Source organism: Stegostoma tigrinum, chromosome 4, assembly GCF_030684315.1.
Source record: "Stegostoma tigrinum isolate sSteTig4 chromosome 4, sSteTig4.hap1, whole genome shotgun sequence".
NCBI lineage: Eukaryota > Metazoa > Chordata > Chondrichthyes > Orectolobiformes > Stegostomatidae > Stegostoma > Stegostoma tigrinum.
The window spans coordinates 1130133-1155729 of NC_081357.1; the positions used below are offsets into that span (position 1 = coordinate 1130133).

The 25597-nt window shown below is 51.4% G+C and overlaps 1 long non-coding RNA gene across 1 annotated transcript in view; it reads left to right on the plus strand.

Annotated features, from left to right (window-relative positions):
• LOC132209519 (uncharacterized) overlaps positions 1-25597 on the plus strand; it is a 32624-nt gene that overhangs the window by 1270 nt on the left and 5757 nt on the right. The window lies entirely within an intron of this gene.

Genomic DNA, 25597 nt, shown 5'->3' on the forward strand with positions numbered 1-25597 from the left:
TAATGCTAGTTACTTTATTAACAGATACAGTGAAGACTTATCGCAGTAATAATGCTAGTTACTTCATTAACAGATAGAGTGAGGACAAATCACAGTAATAATGCGAGTTACTTCATTAACAGATACAGTGAAGACTTATCGCAGTAATAATGCTAGTTACTTCATTAACAGATACAGTGAGGACATATCGCAGTAATAATGCTAGTTACTTCATTAACAGATACAGTGAGGACATATCGCAGTAATAATGCTAGTTACTTCATTAACAGCTACAGTGACGACTTATCTCAGTAAAAATGTTATTTACTTCATTAACTGAGACAGCAAGGAATAATCTCAGCAATAATGCTAGTTACTTTATAAACTGAGACAGCGGTGAGTTATCCAGGTAATAATGCTAGTTAATTCATTAACTGAGACGTGAGAAGACAGCTGAAATAACGCTAGCGATTTCACTGAGAAGGACGTAAATGGCCAAATGTTATTATCTGGGCAGTTAATCCAGAAATGCAGGGAATGTTCCTGAGGACGGGGTTCGAATCCCGCCACAGCAGATGGTGAAAATTGAATTGAATAAATATCTGGAATTAAGAATCAAATGATGCTCATTAATCCATTATCGATGACTGGCAAAAAGCGATAGGGTTCACAAATGACTTTAAAGGAAGCAAACAGCTGTTCGAATTTGGTCTGGACGACATGTAACTCCAGACCCACAGTAATGAAATGCCCACAGAACAAATAGGGGTGAAGAATAATTGGTGGCATACCAGTGAGGAACTTATGCAGCAAATGAAATAAACACAAATAAAGTGACACACTTCATTACTTAAATAACGACCGAAATCTCATTGCGACAGTGTCTCACTGTAATAACGGGACAGTGACGGGGTCTCACTGTAATAACAGGACAGTGACGGGGTCTCACTGTAATAACGGGACAGTGACCAGGTCTCACTGAAATAACGGGACCGTGACGGGGACTCACTGTAATAACGGGACAGTGGCGGGGTCTCACTGTAATAACAGGACAGTGATGGGGTCTCACTGTAATAACGGGACAGTGACCAGGTCTCACTGAAATAACGGGACAGTGACGGGGTCTCACTGTAATAACGGGACAGTGACGGGGTCTCACTGTAATAACAGGACAGTGACGGGGACTCACTGTAATAACGGGACAGTGACAGGGACTCACTGAAATAACGGGACAGTGACGGGGTCTCACTGTAATAACAGGACAGTGACGGGGACTCACTGTAATAACGGGACAGTGATGGGGTCACACTGTAATAACGGGACAGTGACGGGGTCTCACTGTAATAACGGGACAGTGACCAGGTCTCACTGAAATAACGGGACAGTGACGGGGACTCACTGTAATAACAGGACAGTGACAGGGACTCACTGTAATAACGGGACAGTGATGGGGTCTCACTGTAATAACGGGACAGTGACAGGGACTCACTGTAATAACGGGACAGTGACAGGGTCTCACTGTAATAACGGGACAGTGACAGGGACTCACTGTAATAACGGGACAGTGACGGGGTCTCACTGTAATAACGGGACAGTGATGGGGTCTCACTGTAATAACGGGACAGTGACAGGGACTCACTGTAATAACGGGACAGTGACGGGGTCTCACTGTAAGAACGGGACAGTGACAGTGTCTCACTGTAATAACGGGACAGTGACAGGGACTCACTGTAATAACGGGACAGTGACGGGGTCTCACTGTAATAACGGGACAGTGACGGGGACTCACTGTAATAACGGGACAGTGACGGGGTCTCACTGTAATAACGGGACAGTGACGGGGACTCACTGTAATAACGGGACAGTGACGAGGTCTCACTGTAATAACAGGACAGTGACGGGGTCTCACTGTAATAACGGGACAGTGACGGGGACTCACTGTAATAACGGGACAGTGACGGGGTCTCACTGTAATAACGGGACAGTGACAGGGACTCACTGTAATAACGGGACAGTGACGGGGACTCACTGTAATAACAGGACAGTGACAGGGTCTCACTGTAATAACGGGACAGTGACGGGGTCTCACTGTAATAACGGGACAGTGACAGGGATTCACTGTAATAACGGGACAGTGACAGGGACTCACTGTAATAACGGGACAGTGACGGGGTCTCACTGTAATAACGGGACTGTGACGGGGTCTCACTGTAATAACGGGACAGTGACAGGGACTCACTGTAATAACGGGACAGTGACAGGGACTCACTGTAATAACAGGACAGTGACGGGGTCTCACTGTAATAACGGGACAGTGACGGGGTCTCACTGTAATAACAGGACAGTGACAGGGACTCACTGTAATAACGGGACAGTGACGGGGTCTCACTGTAATAACAGGACAGTGACGGGGTCTCACTGTAATAACGGGACAGTGACAATGTCTCACTGTAATAACGGGACAGTGACGGGGACTCACTGTAATAACAGGACAGTGACGGTGTCTCACTGTTATAACGGGACAGTGACAGGGACTCACTGTAATAACGGGACAGTGACGGGGTCTCACTGTAATAACGGGACAGTGACAATGTCTCACTGTAATAACGGGACAGTGACGGGGTCTCACTGTAATAACGGGACAGTGACGGGGACTCACTGTAATAACAGGACAGTGACGGGGACTCACTGTAATAACGGGACAGTGACCAGGTCTCACTGTAATAACGGGACAGTGACGGGGTCTCACTGTAATAACGGGACAGTGACGGGGTCTCACTGTAATAACAGGACAGTGACAGGGACTCACTGTAATAACGGGACAGTGACGGGGTCTCACTGTAATAACAGGACAGTGACAGGGACTCACTGTAATAACGGGACAGTGACGGGGACTCACTGTAATAACAGGACAGTGACCAGGTCTCACTGTAATAACGGGACAGTGACGGGGTCTCACTGTAATAACGGGACAGTGACGGGGACTCACTGTAATAACGGGACAGTGACCAGGTCTCACTGTAATAACGGGACAGTGACGGGGACTCACTGTAATAACGGGACAGTGACGGGGTCTCACTGTAATAACGGGACAGTGATGGAGTCTCACTGTAATAACGGGACAGTGATGGGGTCTCACTGTAATAACGGGACAGTGACGGGGTCTCACTGTAATAACAGGACAGTGATGGGGTCTCACTGTAATAACGGGACAGTGAAGGGGCCTCACTGTAATAACGGGACAGTGACGGGGTCTCACTGTAATAACGGGACAGTGACGGGGTCTCACTGTAATAACAGGACAGTGACAGGGACTCACTGTAATAACGGGACAGTGACGGGGTCTCACTGTAATAACGGGACAGTGACCAGGTCTCACTGTAATAACGGGACAGTGACGGGGACTCACTGTAATAACGGGACAGTGATGGGGTCTCACTGTAATAACGGGACAGTGACGGGGTCTCACTGTAATAACAGGACAGTGACGGGGACTCACTGTAATAACGGGACAGTGATGGGGTCTCACTGTAATAACGGGACAGTGATGGGGTCTCACTGTAATAACGGGACAGTGACGGGGTCTCACTGTAATAACAGGACAGTGACAGGGACTCACTGTAATAACGGGACAGTGACGGGGTCTCACTGTAATAACGGGACAGTGACCAGGTCTCACTGTAATAACGGGACAGTGACGGGGACTCACTGTAATAACGGGACAGTGACGGGGTCTCACTGTAATAACAGGACAGTGACAGGGACTCACTGTAATAACGGGACAGTGACGGGGTCTCACTGTAATAACGGGACAGTGACCAGGTCTCACTGTAATAACGGGACAGTGACGGGGACTCACTGTAATAACGGGACAGTGATGAGGCCTCACTGTAATAACGGGACAGTGACGGGGACTCACTGTAATAACGGGACAGTGACAGGGTCTCACTGTAATAACGGGACAGTGACGGGGACTCACTGTAATAACGGGACAGTCTCGGGGTCTCACTGAAATAATGGGACAGTGACGGGGTCTCACAGTAATAACGGGACAGTGACGGGGTCTCACTGTAATAACGGGACAGTGACAGGGACTCACTGTAATAACGGGACAGTGACGGGGTCTCACTGTAATAACAGGACAGTGACGGGGTCTCACTGTAATAACGGGACAGTGACAGGGTCTCACTGTAATAATGGGACAGTGACGGGGTCTCACTGTAATAGCAGGACAGTGACGGGGTCTCACTGTAATAACGGGACAGTGACGGGGACTCACTGTAATAACGGGACAGTGACGGGGTCTCACTGTAATAACGGGACAGTGACAGGGACTCACTGTAAAAACGGGACAGTGACGGGGTCTCACTGTAATAACGGGACAGTGACGGGGTCTCACTGTAATAACGGGACAGTGACGGGGTCTCACTGTAATAATGGGACAGTGACAGGGTCTCACTGTAATAGCAGGACAGTGACGGGGTCTCACTGTAATAACGGGACAGTGATGGGGTCTCACGGTAATAACGGGACAGTGACAGGGACTCACTGTAATAACGGGACAGTGACGGGGTCTCACTGTAATAACGGGACAGTGACGGGGACTCACTGTAATAATGGGACAGTGACGGGGCCTCACTGTAATAACGGGACAGTGACGGGGACTCACTGTAATAACGGGACAGTGACCAGGTCACACTGTAATAACGGGACAGTGACGGGGACTCACTGTAATAACGGGACAGTGACGGGGTCTCACTGTAATAACGGGACAGTGACGGGGACTCACTGTAATAACGGGACAGTGACGGGGTCTCACTGTAATAACAGGACAGTGACGGGGTCTCACTGAAATAACGGGACAATGACGGGGCCTCACTGTAATAACGGGACAGTGACGGGGTCTCACTGTAATAACAGGACAGTGACGGGGTCTCACTGTAATAACGGGACAGTGACAGGGACTCACTGTAATAACGGGACAGTGACGGGGTCTCACTGTAATACCGGGACAGTGACGGGGTCTCACTGTAATAACGGGACAGTGACAGGGACTCACTGTAATAACGGGACAGTGACGGGGTCTCACTGTAATAACGGGACAGTGACGGGGTCTCACTGTAATAACAGGACAGTGACGGGGACTCACTGTAATAACGGGACAGTGACAGGGACTCACTGTAATAATGGGACAGTGACGGGGTCTCACTGTAATAACGGGACAGTGACGGGGTCTCACTGAAATAATGGGACAGTGACGGGGTCTCACTGTAATAACGGGACAGTGACGGGGCCTCACTGTAATAACGGGACAGTGACGGGGTCTCACTGTAATAACGGGACAGTGACGGGGACTCACTGTAATAACGGGACAGTGACGGGGTCTCACTGTAATAGCAGGACAGTGACGGGGTCTCACTGTAATAACGGGACAGTGACGGGGTCTCACGGTAATAACGGGACAGTGACGGGGTCTCACTGTAATAACGGGACAGTGACGGGGCCTCACTGTAATAACGGGACAGTGACGGGGACTCACTGTAATAACGGGACAGTGACCAGGTCTCACTGTAATAACGGGACAGTGACGGGGACTCACTGTAATAACGGGACAGTGACGGGGTCTCACTGTAATAACGGGACAGTGACGGGGACTCACTGTAATAACGGGACAGTGACCAGGTCTCACTGTAATAACGGGACAGTGACGGGGACTCACTGTAATAACAGGACAGTGACGGGGTCTCACTGTAATAACGGGACAGTGACGGGGTCTCACTGTAATAACAGGACAGTGACGGGGTCTCACTGAAATAACGGGACAGTGACGGGGTCTCACTGTAATAACGGGACAGTGATGGAGTCTCACTGTAATAACGGGACAGTGACGGGGCCTCACTGTAATAACGGGACAGTGACGGGGTCTCACTGTAATAACGGGACAGTGACAGGGTCTCACTGTAATAACGGGACAGTGACGGGGACTCACTGTAATAACGGGACAGTGACGGGGACTCACTGTAATAACGGGACAGTGACGGGGTCTCACTGTAATAACGGGACAGTGACGGGGACTCACTGTAATAACGGGACAGTGACGGGGTCTCACTGTAATAACGGGACAGTGACAGGGACTCACTGTAATAACGGGACAGTGACGGGGTCTCACTGTAATAACGGGACAGTGACGGGGTCTCACTGAAATAATGGGACAGTGACGGGGTCTCACTGTAATAACGGGACAGTGACGGGGACTCACTGTAATAACGGGACAGTGACGGGGACTCACTGTAATAACGGGACAGTGACGGGGTCTCACTGTAATAACGGGACAGTGACGGGGACTCACTGTAATAACGGGACAGTGACGGGGCCTCACTGTAATAATGGGACAGTGACGGGGTCTCACTGTAATAACGGGACAGTGACGGGGACTCACTGAAATAACGGGACAGTGACGGGGTCTCACTGAAATAACGGGACAGTGACGGGGCCTCACTGTAATAACGGGACAGTGACGGGGTCTCACTGTAATAATGGGACAGTGACAGGGACTCACTGTAATAACGGGACAGTGACGGGGCCTCACTGTAATAACGGGACAGTGACGGGGACTCACTGTAATAACGGGACAGTGACGGGGTCTCACTGCAATAACGGGACAGTGACGGGGACTCAGTGTAATAACGGGACAGTGACGGGGTCTCACTGTAATAACGGGACAGTGACAGGGACTGACTGTAATAACGGGACAGTGACGGGGTCTCACTGTAATAACGGGACAGTGACGGGGACTCACTGTAATAACGGGACAGTGACGGGGTCTCACTGTAATAACGGAACAGTGACAGGGACTCACTGTAATAATGGGACAGTGACGGGGACTCAGTGTAATAACGGGACAGTGACGGGGTCTCACTGTAATAACGGGACAGTGACGGGGACTCACTGTAATAACGGGACAGTGACGGGGTCTCACTGTAATAACGGGACAGTGACGGGGACTCACTGTAATAACGGGACAGTGACGGGGTCTCACTGTAATAACGGGACAGTGACGGGGACTCACTGTAATAACGGGACAGTGACGGGGTCTCACTGTAATAACGGGACAGTGACGGGGCCTCACTGTAATAACGGGACAGTGACGGGGTCTCACTGTAATAACGGGACAGTGACGGGGACTCACTGTAATAACGGGACAGTGACGGGGCCTCACTGTAATAACGGGACAGTGACGGGGTCTCACTGAAATAACGGGACAGTGACGGGGACTCACTGTAATAACGGGACAGTGACGGGGCCTCACTGTAATAACGGGACAGTGACGGGGCCTCACTGTAATAACGGGACAGTGATGGGGTCTCACTGTAATAACGGGACAGTGACAATGTCTCACTGTAATAACGGGACAGTGACGGGGACTCACTGTAATAACGGGACAGTGACGGGGTCTCACTGTAATAACAGGACAGTGACGGGGACTCACTGTAATAACGGGACAGTGACGGGGTCTCACTGTAATAACGGGACAGTGACAATGTCTCACTGTAATAACGGGACAGTGACAGGGACTCACTGTAATAACGGGACAGTGACGGGGACTCACTGTAATAACGGGACAGTGACGGGGTCTCACTGTAATAACGGGACAGTGACAGGGACTCACTGTAATAACGGGACAGTGACGGGGCCTCACTGTAATAACGGGACAGTGACGGGGTCTCACTGTAATAATGGGACAGTGACAGGGCCTCACTGTAATAACGGGACAGTGACGGGGTCTCACTGTAATAATGGGACAGTGACAGGGACTCACTGTAATAACGGGACAGTGACGGGGCCTCACTGTAATAACGGGACAGTGACGGGGACTCACTGTAATAACGGGACAGTGACGGGGTCTCACTGCAATAACGGGACAGTGACGGGGTCTCACTGTAATAACGGGACAGTGACGGGGTCTCACTGTAATAACGGGACAGTGACGGGGACTCACTGTAATAACGGGACAGTGACGGGGTCTCACTGTAATAACGGGACAGTGACGGGGTCTCACTGCAATAACGGGACAGTGACGGGGTCTCACTGTAATAACGGGACAGTGACGGGGTCTCACTGTAATAACGGGACAGTGACGGGGACTCACTGTAATAACGGGACAGTGACGGGGTCTCACTGTAATAACGGGACAGTGACGGGGTCTCACTGTAATAACAGGACAGTGACAGGGACTCACTGTAATAACGGGACAGTGACGGGGACTCAGTGTAATAACGGGACAGTGACAATGTCTCACTGTAATAACGGGACAGTGACAGGGACTCACTGTAATAACGGGACAGTGACGGGGTCTCACTGTAATAACGGGACAGTGACGGGGACTCACTGTAATAACGGGACAGTGACGGGGTCTCACTGTAATAACGGGACAGTGACGGGGACTCAGTGTAATAACGGGACAGTGACGGGGTCTCACTGTAATAACGGGACAGTGACGGGGACTCACGGTAATAACGGGACAGTGACAGGGACTCACTGTAATAACGGGACAGTGACGGGGTCTCACTGTAATAACGGGACAGTGACAGGGACTCACTGTAATAACGGGACAGTGACGGGGTCTCACTGTAATAACAGGACAGTGACGGGGTCTCACTGTAATAACGGGACAGTGACGGGGACTCACTGTAATAACGGGACAGTGACGGGGACTCACTGTAATAATGGGACAGTGACGGGGACTCACTGTAATAACGGGACAGTGAAGGGGTCTCACTGTAATAACGGGACAGTGACGGGGTCTCACTGTAATAACGGGACAGTGATGGGGCCTCACTGTAATAACGGGACAGTGACGGGGTCTCACTGTAATAACGGGACAGTGACGGGGCCTCACTGTAATAACGGGACAGTGACGGGGCCTCACTGTAATAACGGGACAGTGACGGGGTCTCACTGAAATAACGGGACAGTGACGGGGACTCACTGTAATAACGGGACAGTGATGGGGCCTCACTGTAATAACGGGACAGTGACGGGGTCTCACTGTAATAACGGGACAGTGACGGGGCCTCACTGTAATAACGGGACAGTGATGGGGACTCACTGTAATAACGGGACAGTGACGGGGTCTCACTGTAATAACGGGACAGTGACAATGTCTCACTGTAATAACGGGACAGTGACGGGGTCTCACTGTAATAACGGGACAGTGACGGGGTCTCACTGAAATAACGGGACAGTGACGGGGTCTCACTGTAATAACGGGACAGTGACGGGGTCTCACTGTAATAACGGGACAGTGACGTGGTCTCACTGTAATAACGGGACAGTGACAATGTCTCACTGTAATAACGGGACAGTGACAGGGACTCACTGTAATAACGGGACAGTGACGGGGACTCACTGTAATAACAGGACAGTGACGGGGACTCACTGTAATAACGGGACAGTGACGGGGTCTCACTGTAATAACGGGACAGTGACGGGGACTCACTGTAATAACGGGACAGTGACGGGGTCTCACTGTAATAACAGGACAGTGACGGGGTCTCACTGTAATAACGGGACAGTGACAATGTCTCACTGTAATAACGGGACAGTGACAGGGACTCACTGTAATAACAGGACAGTGACGGGGTCTCACTGTAATAACGGGACAGTGACAATGTCTCACTGTAATAACGGGACAGTGACAGGGACTCACTGTAATAACAGGACAGTGACGGGGCCTCACTGAAATAACGGGACAGTGACGGGGTCTCACTGTAATAACGGGACAGTGACGTGGCCTCACTGTCATAACGGGACAGTGACGGGGACTCACTGTAATAACAGGACAGTGACGGGGCCTCACTGAAATAACGGGACAGTGACGGGGTCTCACTGTAATAACGGGACAGTGACGGGGACTCACTGTAATAACGGGACAGTGACGGGGTCTCACTGTAATAACGGGACAGTGACGGGGACTCACTGTAATAACGGGACAGTGACGGGGCTCACTGTAATAACGGGACAGTGACGGGGTCTCACTGTAATAACGGGACAGTGACGGGGACTCACTGTAATAACGGGACAGTGACAATGTCTCACTGTAATAACGGGACAGTGACAGGGACTCACTGTAATAACGGGACAGTGACGGGGTCTCACTGTAATAACGGGACAGTGACGGGGTCTCACTGAAATAACGGGACAGTGACAGGGACTCACTGTAATAACGGGACAGTGACGGGGTCTCACTGTAATAACGGGACAGTGACGGGGTCTCACTGTAATAACGGGACAGTGACAATGTCTCACTGTAATAACGGGACAGTGACGGGGTCTCACTGTAATAACGGGACAGTGACAGTGTCTCACTGTAATAACGGGACAGTGACGGGGTCTCACTGAAATAACGGGACAGTGACAGGGACTCACTGTAATAACGGGACAGTGACAGGGACTCACTGTAATAACGGGACAGTGACGGGGTCTCACTGTAATAACGGGACAGTGACAGGGACTCACTGTAATAACGGGACAGTGACGGGGACTCACTGTAATAACGGGACAGTGACGGGGCTTCACTGTAATAACGGGACAGTGACAGGGACTCACTGTAATAACGGGACAGTGACGGGGTCTCACTGTAATAACGGGACAGTGACGGGGACTCACTGTAATAATGGGACAGTGACGGGGACTCACTGTAATAACGGGACAGTGACGGGGTCTCACTGTAATAACGGGACAGTGACGGGGACTCACTGCAATAACGGGACAGTGACGGGGTCTCACTGTAATAACGGGACAGTGACAATGTCTCACTGTAATAACGGGACAGTGACAGGGACTCACTGTAATAACGGGACAGTGACGGGGCCTCACTGTAATAACGGGACAGTGACAGGGTCTCACTGTAATAACGGGACAGTGACGGGGACTCACTGTAATAACAGGACAGTGACGGGGTCTCACTGTAATAACGGGACAGTGACGGGGACTCACTGTAATAACAGGACAGTGACGGGGTCTCACTGTAATAACGGGACAGTGACGGGGACTCACTGTAATAACGGGACAGTGACGGGGTCTCACTGTAATAACGGGACAGTGACAATGTCTCACTGTAATAACGGGACAGTGACGGGGTCTCACTGTAATAACGGGACAGTGACGGGGCCTCACTGTAATAATGGGACAGTGACGGGGTCTCACTGTAATAACGGGACAGTGACAGGGACTCACTGTAATAACGGGACAGTGACGGGGTCTCACTGTAATAACGGGACAGTGATGGGGTCTCACTGTAGTAACGGGACAGTGACGGGGACTCACTGTAATAACGGGACAGTGACGGGGTCTCACTGTAATAACAGGACAGTGACGGGGTCTCACTGTAATAACGGGACAGTGACAATGTCTCACTGTAATAACGGGACAGTGACAGGGACTCACTGTAATAACAGGACAGTGACGGGGTCTCACTGTAATAACGGGACAGTGACAATGTCTCACTGTAATAACGGGACAGTGACAGGGACTCACTGTAATAACAGGACAGTGACGGGGCCTCACTGAAATAACGGGACAGTGACGGGGTCTCACTGTAATAACGGGACAGTGACGTGGCCTCACTGTCATAACGGGACAGTGACGGGGACTCACTGTAATAACAGGACAGTGACGGGGCCTCACTGAAATAACGGGACAGTGACGGGGTCTCACTGTAATAACGGGACAGTGACGGGGACTCACTGTAATAACGGGACAGTGACGGGGTCTCACTGTAATAACGGGACAGTGACGGGGACTCACTGTAATAACGGGACAGTGACGGGGCTCACTGTAATAACGGGACAGTGACGGGGTCTCACTGTAATAACGGGACAGTGACGGGGACTCACTGTAATAACGGGACAGTGACAATGTCTCACTGTAATAACGGGACAGTGACAGGGACTCACTGTAATAACGGGACAGTGACGGGGTCTCACTGTAATAACGGGACAGTGACGGGGTCTCACTGAAATAACGGGACAGTGACAGGGACTCACTGTAATAACGGGACAGTGACGGGGTCTCACTGTAATAACGGGACAGTGACGGGGTCTCACTGTAATAACGGGACAGTGACAATGTCTCACTGTAATAACGGGACAGTGACGGGGTCTCACTGTAATAACGGGACAGTGACAGTGTCTCACTGTAATAACGGGACAGTGACGGGGTCTCACTGAAATAACGGGACAGTGACAGGGACTCACTGTAATAACGGGACAGTGACAGGGACTCACTGTAATAACGGGACAGTGACGGGGTCTCACTGTAATAACGGGACAGTGACAGGGACTCACTGTAATAACGGGACAGTGACGGGGACTCACTGTAATAACGGGACAGTGACGGGGCTTCACTGTAATAACGGGACAGTGACAGGGACTCACTGTAATAACGGGACAGTGACGGGGTCTCACTGTAATAACGGGACAGTGACGGGGACTCACTGTAATAATGGGACAGTGACGGGGACTCACTGTAATAACGGGACAGTGACGGGGTCTCACTGTAATAACGGGACAGTGACGGGGACTCACTGCAATAACGGGACAGTGACGGGGTCTCACTGTAATAACGGGACAGTGACAATGTCTCACTGTAATAACGGGACAGTGACAGGGACTCACTGTAATAACGGGACAGTGACGGGGCCTCACTGTAATAACGGGACAGTGACAGGGTCTCACTGTAATAACGGGACAGTGACGGGGACTCACTGTAATAACAGGACAGTGACGGGGTCTCACTGTAATAACGGGACAGTGACGGGGACTCACTGTAATAACAGGACAGTGACGGGGTCTCACTGTAATAACGGGACAGTGACGGGGACTCACTGTAATAACGGGACAGTGACGGGGTCTCACTGTAATAACGGGACAGTGACAATGTCTCACTGTAATAACGGGACAGTGACGGGGTCTCACTGTAATAACGGGACAGTGACGGGGCCTCACTGTAATAATGGGACAGTGACGGGGTCTCACTGTAATAACGGGACAGTGACAGGGACTCACTGTAATAACGGGACAGTGACGGGGTCTCACTGTAATAACGGGACAGTGATGGGGTCTCACTGTAGTAACGGGACAGTGACGGGGTCTCACTGTAATAACAGGACAGTGATGGGGTCTCACTGTAATAACGGGACAGTGACGGGGTCTCACTGTAATAACGGGACAGTGACGGGGACTCACTGTAATAACGGGACAGTGACGGGGTCTCACTGTAATAACGGGACAGTGACAGGGACTCACTGTAATAACGGGACAGTGACGGGGACTCACTGTAATAACGGGACAGTGACGGGTTCTCACAGTAATAACGGGACAGTGACGGGGTCTCACTGTAATAACGGGACAGTGACAGGGACTCACTGTAATAACGGGACAGTGACGGGGACTCACTGTAATAACGGGACAGTGACGGGGTCTCACTGTAATAACGGGACAGTGACAGGGACTCACTGTAATAACAGGACAGTGACGGGGACTCACTGTAATAACGGGACAGTGACGGGGTCTCACTGTAATAACGGGACAGTGACGGGGTCTCACTGTAATAACGGGACAGTGACAGTGTCTCACTGTAATAACGGGACAGTGACGGGGTCTCACTGTAATAACGGGACAGTGACAGGGTCTCACTGTAATAATGGGACAGTGACGGGGACTCACTGTAATAACGGGACAGTGACAGGGACTCACTGTAATAACGGGACAGTGACGGGGTCTCACTGTAATAACGGGACAGTGACAGGGACTCACTGTAATAACGGGACAGTGACAGGGACTCACTGTAATAACGGGACAGTGACGGGGTCTCACTGTAATAACGGGACAGTGACAGGGACTCACTGTAATAACGGGACAGTGACGGGGTCTCACTGTAATAACGGGACAGTGACGGGGACTCACTGTAATAACGGGACAGTGACGGGGCCTCACTGTAATAACGGGACAGTGACGGGGTCTCACTGTAATAACGGGACAGTGACGGGGTCTCACTGTAATAACGGGACAGTGACGGGGACTCACTGTAATAACGGGACAGTGACGGGTTCTCACTGTAATAACGGGACAGTGACGGGGTCTCACTGTAATAACGGGACAGTGACGGGGACTCACTGTAATAACAGGACAGTGACGGGGTCTCACTGTAATAACGGGACAGTGACAGGGACTCACTGTAATAACGGGACAGTGACGGGGACTCACTGTAATAACGGGACAGTGACGGGGTCTCACTGTAATAACGGGACAGTGACGGGGCCTCACTGTAATAACGGGACAGTGACGGGGTCTCGCTGTAATAACGGGACAGTGACGGGGCTCACTGTAATAACGGGACAGTGACAATGTCTCACTGTAATAACGGGACAGTGACGGGGACTCACTGTAATAACGGGACAGTGACGGGGTCTCACTGTAATAACGGGACAGTGACGGGGACTCACTGTAATAACGGGACAGTGACGGGGTCTCACTGTAATAACGGGACAGTGACAGGGACTCACTGTAATAACGGGACAGTGACGGGGACTCAGTGTAATAATGGGACAGTGACGGGGTCTCACTGTAATAACGGGACAGTGACGGGGACTCACTGTAATAACGGGACAGTGACGGGGTCTCACTGTAATAACGGGACAGTGACGGGGACTCACTGTAATAACGGGACAGTGACGGGGTCTCACTGTAATAACGGGACAGTGACGGGGCCTCACTGTAATAACGGGACAGTCACGGGGTCTCACTGTAATAACGGGACAGTGACGGCGTCTCACTGTAATAACGGGACAGTGACGGGGACTCACTGTAATAATGGGACAGTGACGGGGCCTCACTGTAATAACGGGACAGTGACGGGGTCTCACTGTAATAACGGGACAGTGACAGGGATTCACTGTAATAACGGGACAGTGACAGGGACTCACTGTAATAACGGGACAGTGACGGGGTCTCACTGTAATAACGGGACTGTGACGGGGTCTCACTGTAATAACGGGACAGTGACAGGGACTCACTGTAATAACGGGACAGTGACAGGGACTCACTGTAATAACAGGACAGTGACGGGGTCTCACTGTAATAACGGGACAGTGACGGGGTCTCACTGTAATAACGGGACAGTGACGGGGTCTCACTGTAATAACAGGACAGTGACAGGGACTCACTGTAATAACGGGACAGTGACGGGGTCTCACTGTAATAACAGGACAGTGACGGGGTCTCACTGTAATAACGGGACAGTGACAATGTCTCACTGTAATAACGGGACAGTGACGGGGACTCACTGTAATAACAGGACAGTGACGGTGTCTCACTGTTATAACGGGACAGTGACAGGGACTCACTGTAATAACGGGACAGTGACGGGGTCTCACTGTAATAACGGGACAGTGACAATGTCTCACTGTAATAACGGGACAGTGACGGGGTCTCACTGTAATAACGGGACAGTGACGGGGACTCACTGTAATAACAGGACAGTGACGGGGACTCACTGTAATAACGGGACAGTGACCAGGTCTCACTGTAATAACGGGACAGTGACGGGGTCTCACTGTAATAACGGGACAGTGACGGGGTCTCACTGTAATAACAGGACAGTGACAGGGACTCACTGTAATAACGGGACAGTGACGGGGTCTCACTGTAATAACAGGACAGTGACAGGGACTCACTGTAATAACGGGACAGTGACGGGGACTCACTGTAATAACAGGACAGTGACCAGGTCTCACTGTAATAACGGGACAGTGACGGGGTCTCACTGTAATAACGGGACAGTGACGGGGACTCACTGTAATAACGGGACAGTGACCAGGTCTCACTGTAATAACGGGACAGTGACGGGGACTCACTGTAATAACGGGACAGTGACGGGGTCTCACTGTAATAACGGGACAGTGATGGAGTCTCACTGTAATAACGGGACAGTGATGGGGTCTCACTGTAATAACGGGACAGTGACGGGGTCTCACTGTAATAACAGGACAGTGATGGGGTCTCACTGTAATAACGGGACAGTGAAGGGGCCTCACTGTAATAACGGGACAGTGACGGGGTCTCACTGTAATAACGGGACAGTGACGGGGTCTCACTGTAATAACAGGACAGTGACAGGGACTCACTGTAATAACGGGACAGTGACGGGGTCTCACTGTAATAACGGGACAGTGACCAGGTCTCACTGTAATAACGGGACAGTGACGGGGACTCACTGTAATAACGGGACAGTGATGGGGTCTCACTGTAATAACGGGACAGTGACGGGGTCTCACTGTAATAACAGGACAGTGACGGGGACTCACTGTAATAACGGGACAGTGATGGGGTCTCACTGTAATAACGGGACAGTGATGGGGTCTCACTGTAATAACGGGACAGTGACGGGGTCTCACTGTAATAACAGGACAGTGACAGGGACTCACTGTAATAACGGGACAGTGACGGGGTCTCACTGTAATAACGGGACAGTGACCAGGTCTCACTGTAATAACGGGACAGTGACGGGGACTCACTGTAATAACGGGACAGTGACGGGGTCTCACTGTAATAACAGGACAGTGACAGGGACTCACTGTAATAACGGGACAGTGACGGGGTCTCACTGTAATAACGGGACAGTGACCAGGTCTCACTGTAATAACGGGACAGTGACGGGGACTCACTGTAATAACGGGACAGTGATGAGGCCTCACTGTAATAACGGGACAGTGACGGGGACTCACTGTAATAACGGGACAGTGACAGGGTCTCACTGTAATAACGGGACAGTGACGGGGACTCACTGTAATAACGGGACAGTCTCGGGGTCTCACTGAAATAATGGGACAGTGACGGGGTCTCACAGTAATAACGGGACAGTGACGGGGTCTCACTGTAATAACGGGACAGTGACAGGGACTCACTGTAATAACGGGACAGTGACGGGGTCTCACTGTAATAACAGGACAGTGACGGGGTCTCACTGTAATAACGGGACAGTGACAGGGTCTCACTGTAATAATGGGACAGTGACGGGGTCTCACTGTAATAGCAGGACAGTGACGGGGTCTCACTGTAATAACGGGACAGTGACGGGGACTCACTGTAATAACGGGACAGTGACGGGGTCTCACTGTAATAACGGGACAGTGACAGGGACTCACTGTAAAAACGGGACAGTGACGGGGTCTCACTGTAATAACGGGACAGTGACGGGGTCTCACTGTAATAACGGGACAGTGACGGGGTCTCACTGTAATAATGGGACAGTGACAGGGTCTCACTGTAATAGCAGGACAGTGACGGGGTCTCACTGTAATAACGGGACAGTGATGGGGTCTCACGGTAATAACGGGACAGTGACAGGGACTCACTGTAATAACGGGACAGTGACGGGGTCTCACTGTAATAACGGGACAGTGACGGGGACTCACTGTAATAATGGGACAGTGACGGGGCCTCACTGTAATAACGGGACAGTGACGGGGACTCACTGTAATAACGGGACAGTGACCAGGTCACACTGTAATAACGGGACAGTGACGGGGACTCACTGTAATAACGGGACAGTGACGGGGTCTCACTGTAATAACGGGACAGTGACGGGGACTCACTGTAATAACGGGACAGTGACGGGGTCTCACTGTAATAACAGGACAGTGACGGGGTCTCACTGAAATAACGGGACAATGACGGGGCCTCACTGTAATAACGGGACAGTGACGGGGTCTCACTGTAATAACAGGACAGTGACGGGGTCTCACTGTAATAACGGGACAGTGACAGGGACTCACTGTAATAACGGGACAGTGACGGGGTCTCACTGTAATACCGGGACAGTGACGGGGTCTCACTGTAATAACGGGACAGTGACAGGGACTCACTGTAATAACGGGACAGTGACGGGGTCTCACTGTAATAACGGGACAGTGACGGGGTCTCACTGTAATAACAGGACAGTGACGGGGACTCACTGTAATAACGGGACAGTGACAGGGACTCACTGTAATAATGGGACAGTGACGGGGTCTCACTGTAATAACGGGACAGTGACGGGGTCTCACTGAAATAATGGGACAGTGACGGGGTCTCACTGTAATAACGGGACAGTGACGGGGCCTCACTGTAATAACGGGACAGTGACGGGGTCTCACTGTAATAACGGGACAGTGACGGGGACTCACTGTAATAACGGGACAGTGACGGGGTCTCACTGTAATAGCAGGACAGTGACGGGGTCTCACTGTAATAACGGGACAGTGACGGGGTCTCACGGTAATAACGGGACAGTGACGGGGTCTCACTGTAATAACGGGACAGTGACGGGGCCTCACTGTAATAACGGGACAGTGACGGGGACTCACTGTAATAACGGGACAGTGACCAGGTCTCACTGTAATAACGGGACAGTGACGGGGACTCACTGTAATAACGGGACAGTGACGGGGTCTCACTGTAATAACGGGACAGTGACGGGGACTCACTGTAATAACGGGACAGTGACCAGGTCTCACTGTAATAACGGGACAGTGACGGGGACTCACTGTAATAACAGGACAGTGACGGGGTCTCACTGTAATAACGGGACAGTGACGGGGTCTCACTGTAATAACAGGACAGTGACGGGGTCTCACTGAAATAACGGGACAGTGACGGGGTCTCACTGTAATAACGGGACAGTGATGGAGTCTCACTGTAATAACGGGACAGTGACGGGGCCTCACTGTAATAACGGGACAGTGACGGGGTCTCACTGTAATAACGGGACAGTGACAGGGTCTCACTGTAATAACGGGACAGTGACGGGGACTCACTGTAATAACGGGACAGTGACGGGGACTCACTGTAATAACGGGACAGTGACGGGGTCTCACTGTAATAACGGGACAGTGACGGGGACTCACTGTAATAACGGGACAGTGACGGGGTCTCACTGTAATAACGGGACAGTGACAGGGACTCACTGTAATAACGGGACAGTGACGGGGTCTCACTGTAATAACGGGACAGTGACGGGGTCTCACTGAAATAATGGGACAGTGACGGGGTCTCACTGTAATAACGGGACAGTGACGGGGACTCACTGTAATAACGGGACAGTGACGGGGTCTCACTGTAATAACGGGACAGTGACGGGGACTCACTGTAATAACGGGACAGTGACGGGGTCTCACTGTAATAACGGGACAGTGACGGGGACTCACTGTAATAACGGGACAGTGACGGGGCCTCACTGTAATAACGGGACAGTGACGGGGTCTCACTGTAATAACGGGACAGTGACGGGGACTCACTGAAATAACGGGACAGTGACGGGGTCTCACTGAAATAACGGGACAGTGACGGGGCCTCACTGTAATAACGGGACAGTGACGGGGTCTCACTGTAATAATGGGACAGTGACAGGGACTCACTGTAATAACGGGACAGTGACGGGGCCTCACTGTAATAACGGGACAGTGACGGGGACTCACTGTAATAACGGGACAGTGACGGGGTCTCACTGCAATAACGGGACAGTGACGGGGACTCAGTGTAATAACGGGACAGTGACGGGGTCTCACTGTAATAACGGGACAGTGACAGGGACTGACTGTAATAACGGGACAGTGACGGGGTCTCACTGTAATAACGGGACAGTGACGGGGACTCACTGTAATAACGGGACAGTGACGGGGTCTCACTGTAATAACGGAACAGTGACAGGGACTCACTGTAATAATGGGACAGTGACGGGGACTCAGTGTAATAACGGGACAGTGACGGGGTCTCACTGTAATAACGGGACAGTGACGGGGACTCACTGTAATAACGGGACAGTGACGGGGTCTCACTGTAATAACGGGACAGTGACGGGGACTCACTGTAATAACGGGACAGTGACGGGGTCTCACTGTAATAACGGGACAGTGACGGGGACTCACTGTAATAACGGGACAGTGACGGGGTCTCACTGTAATAACGGGACAGTGACGGGGCCTCACTGTAATAACGGGACAGTGACGGGGTCTCACTGTAATAACGGGACAGTGACGGGGACTCACTGTAATAACGGGACAGTGACGGGGCCTCACTGTAATAACGGGACAGTGACGGGGTCTCACTGAAATAACGGGACAGTGACGGGGACTCACTGTAATAACGGGACAGTGACGGGGCCTCACTGTAATAACGGGACAGTGACGGGGTCTCACTGTAATAACGGGACAGTGACGGGGCCTCACTGTAATAACGGGACAGTGATGGGGTCTCACTGTAATAACGGGACAGTGACAATGTCTCACTGTAATAACGGGACAGTGACGGGGACTCACTGTAATAACGGGACAGTGACGGGGTCTCACTGTAATAACAGGACAGTGACGGGGACTCACTGTAATAACGGGACAGTGACGGGGTCTCACTGTAATAACGGGACAGTGACAATGTCTCACTGTAATAACGGGACAGTGACAGGGACTCACTGTAATAACGGGACAGTGACGGGGACTCACTGTAATAACGGGACAGTGACGGGGTCTCACTGTAATAACGGGACAGTGACAGGGACTCACTGTAATAACGGGACAGTGACGGGGCCTCACTGTAATAACGGGACAGTGACGGGGTCTCACTGTAATAATGGGACAGTGACAGGGCCTCACTGTAATAACGGGACAGTGACGGGGTCTCACTGTAATAATGGGACAGTGACAGGGACTCACTGTAATAACGGGACAGTGACGGGGCCTCACTGTAATAACGGGACAGTGACGGGGACTCACTGTAATAACGGGACAGTGACGGGGTCTCACTGCAATAACGGGACAGTGACGGGGTCTCACTGTAATAACGGGACAGTGACGGGGTCTCACTGTAATAACGGGACAGTGACGGGGACTCACTGTAATAACGGGACAGTGACGGGGTCTCACTGTAATAACGGGACAGTGACGGGGTCTCACTGCAATAACGGGACAGTGACGGGGTCTCACTGTAATAACGGGACAGTGACGGGGTCTCACTGTAATAACGGGACAGTGACGGGGACTCACTGTAATAACGGGACAGTGACGGGGTCTCACTGTAATAACGGGACAGTGACGGGGTCTCACTGTAATAACAGGACAGTGACAGGGACTCACTGTAATAACGGGACAGTGACGGGGACTCAGTGTAATAACGGGACAGTGACAATGTCTCACTGTAATAACGGGACAGTGACAGGGACTCACTGTAATAACGGGACAGTGACGGGGTCTCACTGTAATAACGGGACAGTGACGGGGACTCACTGTAATAACGGGACAGTGACGGGGTCTCACTGTAATAACGGGACAGTGACGGGGACTCAGTGTAATAACGGGACAGTGACGGGGTCTCACTGTAATAACGGGACAGTGACGGGGACTCACGGTAATAACGGGACAGTGACAGGGACTCACTGTAATAACGGGACAGTGACGGGGTCTCACTGTAATAACGGGACAGTGACAGGGACTCACTGTAATAACGGGACAGTGACGGGGTCTCACTGTAATAACAGGACAGTGACGGGGTCTCACTGTAATAACGGGACAGTGACGGGGACTCACTGTAATAACGGGACAGTGACGGGGACTCACTGTAATAATGGGACAGTGACGGGGACTCACTGTAATAACGGGACAGTGAAGGGGTCTCACTGTAATAACGGGACAGTGACGGGGTCTCACTGTAATAACGGGACAGTGATGGGGCCTCACTGTAATAACGGGACAGTGACGGGGTCTCACTGTAATAACGGGACAGTGACGGGGCCTCACTGTAATAACGGGACAGTGACGGGGCCTCACTGTAATAACGGGACAGTGACGGGGTCTCACTGAAATAACGGGACAGTGACGGGGACTCACTGTAATAACGGGACAGTGATGGGGCCTCACTGTAATAACGGGACAGTGACGGGGTCTCACTGTAATAACGGGACAGTGACGGGGCCTCACTGTAATAACGGGACAGTGATGGGGACTCACTGTAATAACGGGACAGTGACGGGGTCTCACTGTAATAACGGGACAGTGACAATGTCTCACTGTAATAACGGGACAGTGACGGGGTCTCACTGTAATAACGGGACAGTGACGGGGTCTCACTGAAATAACGGGACAGTGACGGGGTCTCACTGTAATAACGGGACAGTGACGGGGTCTCACTGTAATAACGGGACAGTGACGTGGTCTCACTGTAATAACGGGACAGTGACAATGTCTCACTGTAATAACGGGACAGTGACAGGGACTCACTGTAATAACGGGACAGTGACGGGGACTCACTGTAATAACAGGACAGTGACGGGGACTCACTGTAATAACGGGACAGTGACGGGGTCTCACTGTAATAACGGGACAGTGACGGGGACTCACTGTAATAACGGGACAGTGACGGGGTCTCACTGTAATAACAGGACAGTGACGGGGTCTCACTGTAATAACGGGACAGTGACAATGTCTCACTGTAATAACGGGACAGTGACAGGGACTCACTGTAATAACAGGACAGTGACGGGGTCTCACTGTAATAACGGGACAGTGACAATGTCTCACTGTAATAACGGGACAGTGACAGGGACTCACTGTAATAACAGGACAGTGACGGGGCCTCACTGAAATAACGGGACAGTGACGGGGTCTCACTGTAATAACGGGACAGTGACGTGGCCTCACTGTCATAACGGGACAGTGACGGGGACTCACTGTAATAACAGGACAGTGACGGGGCCTCACTGAAATAACGGGACAGTGACGGGGTCTCACTGTAATAACGGGACAGTGACGGGGACTCACTGTAATAACGGGACAGTGACGGGGTCTCACTGTAATAACGGGACAGTGACGGGGACTCACTGTAATAACGGGACAGTGACGGGGCTCACTGTAATAACGGGACAGTGACGGGGTCTCACTGTAATAACGGGACAGTGACGGGGACTCACTGTAATAACGGGACAGTGACAATGTCTCACTGTAATAACGGGACAGTGACAGGGACTCACTGTAATAACGGGACAGTGACGGGGTCTCACTGTAATAACGGGACAGTGACGGGGTCTCACTGAAATAACGGGACAGTGACAGGGACTCACTGTAATAACGGGACAGTGACGGGGTCTCACTGTAATAACGGGACAGTGACAATGTCTCACTGTAATAACGGGACAGTGACGGGGTCTCACTGTAATAACGGGACAGTGACAGTGTCTCACTGTAATAACGGGACAGTGACGGGGTCTCACTGAAATAACGGGACAGTGACAGGGACTCACTGTAATAACGGGACAGTGACAGGGACTCACTGTAATAACGGGACAGTGACGGGGTCTCACTGTAATAACGGGACAGTGACAGGGACTCACTGTAATAACGGGACAGTGACGGGGACTCACTGTAATAACGGGACAGTGACGGGGCTTCACTGTAATAACGGGACAGTGACAGGGACTCACTGTAATAACGGGACAGTGACGGGGTCTCACTGTAATAACGGGACAGTGACGGGGACTCACTGTAATAATGGGACAGTGACGGGGACTCACTGTAATAACGGGACAGTGACGGGGTCTCACTGTAATAACGGGACAGTGACGGGGACTCACTGCAATAACGGGACAGTGACGGGGTCTCACTGTAATAACGGGACAGTGACAATGTCTCACTGTAATAACGGGACAGTGACAGGGACTCACTGTAATAACGGGACAGTGACGGGGCCTCACTGTAATAACGGGACAGTGACAGGGTCTCACTGTAATAACGGGACAGTGACGGGGACTCACTGTAATAACAGGACAGTGACGGGGTCTCACTGTAATAACGGGACAGTGACGGGGACTCACTGTAATAACAGGACAGTGACGGGGTCTCACTGTAATAACGGGACAGTGACGGGGACTCACTGTAATAACGGGACAGTGACGGGGTCTCACTGTAATAACGGGACAGTGACAATGTCTCACTGTAATAACGGGACAGTGACGGGGTCTCACTGTAATAACGGGACAGTGACGGGGCCTCACTGTAATAATGGGACAGTGACGGGGTCTCACTGTAATAACGGGACAGTGACAGGGACTCACTGTAATAACGGGACAGTGACGGGGTCTCACTGTAATAACGGGACAGTGATGGGGTCTCACTGTAGTAACGGGACAGTGACGGGGACTCACTGTAATAACGGGACAGTGACGGGGTCTCACTGTAATAACAGGACAGTGACGGGGTCTCACTGTAATAACGGGACAGTGACAATGTCTCACTGTAATAACGGGACAGTGACAGGGACTCACTGTAATAACAGGACAGTGACGGGGTCTCACTGTAATAACGGGACAGTGACAATGTCTCACTGTAATAACGGGACAGTGACAGGGACTCACTGTAATAACAGGACAGTGACGGGGCCTCACTGAAATAACGGGACAGTGACGGGGTCTCACTGTAATAACGGGACAGTGACGTGGCCTCACTGTCATAACGGGACAGTGACGGGGACTCACTGTAATAACAGGACAGTGACGGGGCCTCACTGAAATAACGGGACAGTGACGGGGTCTCACTGTAATAACGGGACAGTGACGGGGACTCACTGTAATAACGGGACAGTGACGGGGTCTCACTGTAATAACGGGACAGTGACGGGGACTCACTGTAATAACGGGACAGTGACGGGGCTCACTGTAATAACGGGACAGTGACGGGGTCTCACTGTAATAACGGGACAGTGACGGGGACTCACTGTAATAACGGGACAGTGACAATGTCTCACTGTAATAACGGGACAGTGACAGGGACTCACTGTAATAACGGGACAGTGACGGGGTCTCACTGTAATAACGGGACAGTGACGGGGTCTCACTGAAATAACGGGACAGTGACAGGGACTCACTGTAATAACGGGACAGTGACGGGGTCTCACTGTAATAACGGGACAGTGACGGGGTCTCACTGTAATAACGGGACAGTGACAATGTCTCACTGTAATAACGGGACAGTGACGGGGTCTCACTGTAATAACGGGACAGTGACAGTGTCTCACTGTAATAACGGGACAGTGACGGGGTCTCACTGAAATAACGGGACAGTGACAGGGACTCACTGTAATAACGGGACAGTGACAGGGACTCACTGTAATAACGGGACAGTGACGGGGTCTCACTGTAATAACGGGACAGTGACAGGGACTCACTGTAATAACGGGACAGTGACGGGGACTCACTGTAATAACGGGACAGTGACGGGGCTTCACTGTAATAACGGGACAGTGACAGGGACTCACTGTAATAACGGGACAGTGACGGGGTCTCACTGTAATAACGGGACAGTGACGGGGACTCACTGTAATAATGGGACAGTGACGGGGACTCACTGTAATAACGGGACAGTGACGGGGTCTCACTGTAATAACGGGACAGTGACGGGGACTCACTGCAATAACGGGACAGTGACGGGGTCTCACTGTAATAACGGGACAGTGACAATGTCTCACTGTAATAACGGGACAGTGACAGGGACTCACTGTAATAACGGGACAGTGACGGGGCCTCACTGTAATAACGGGAC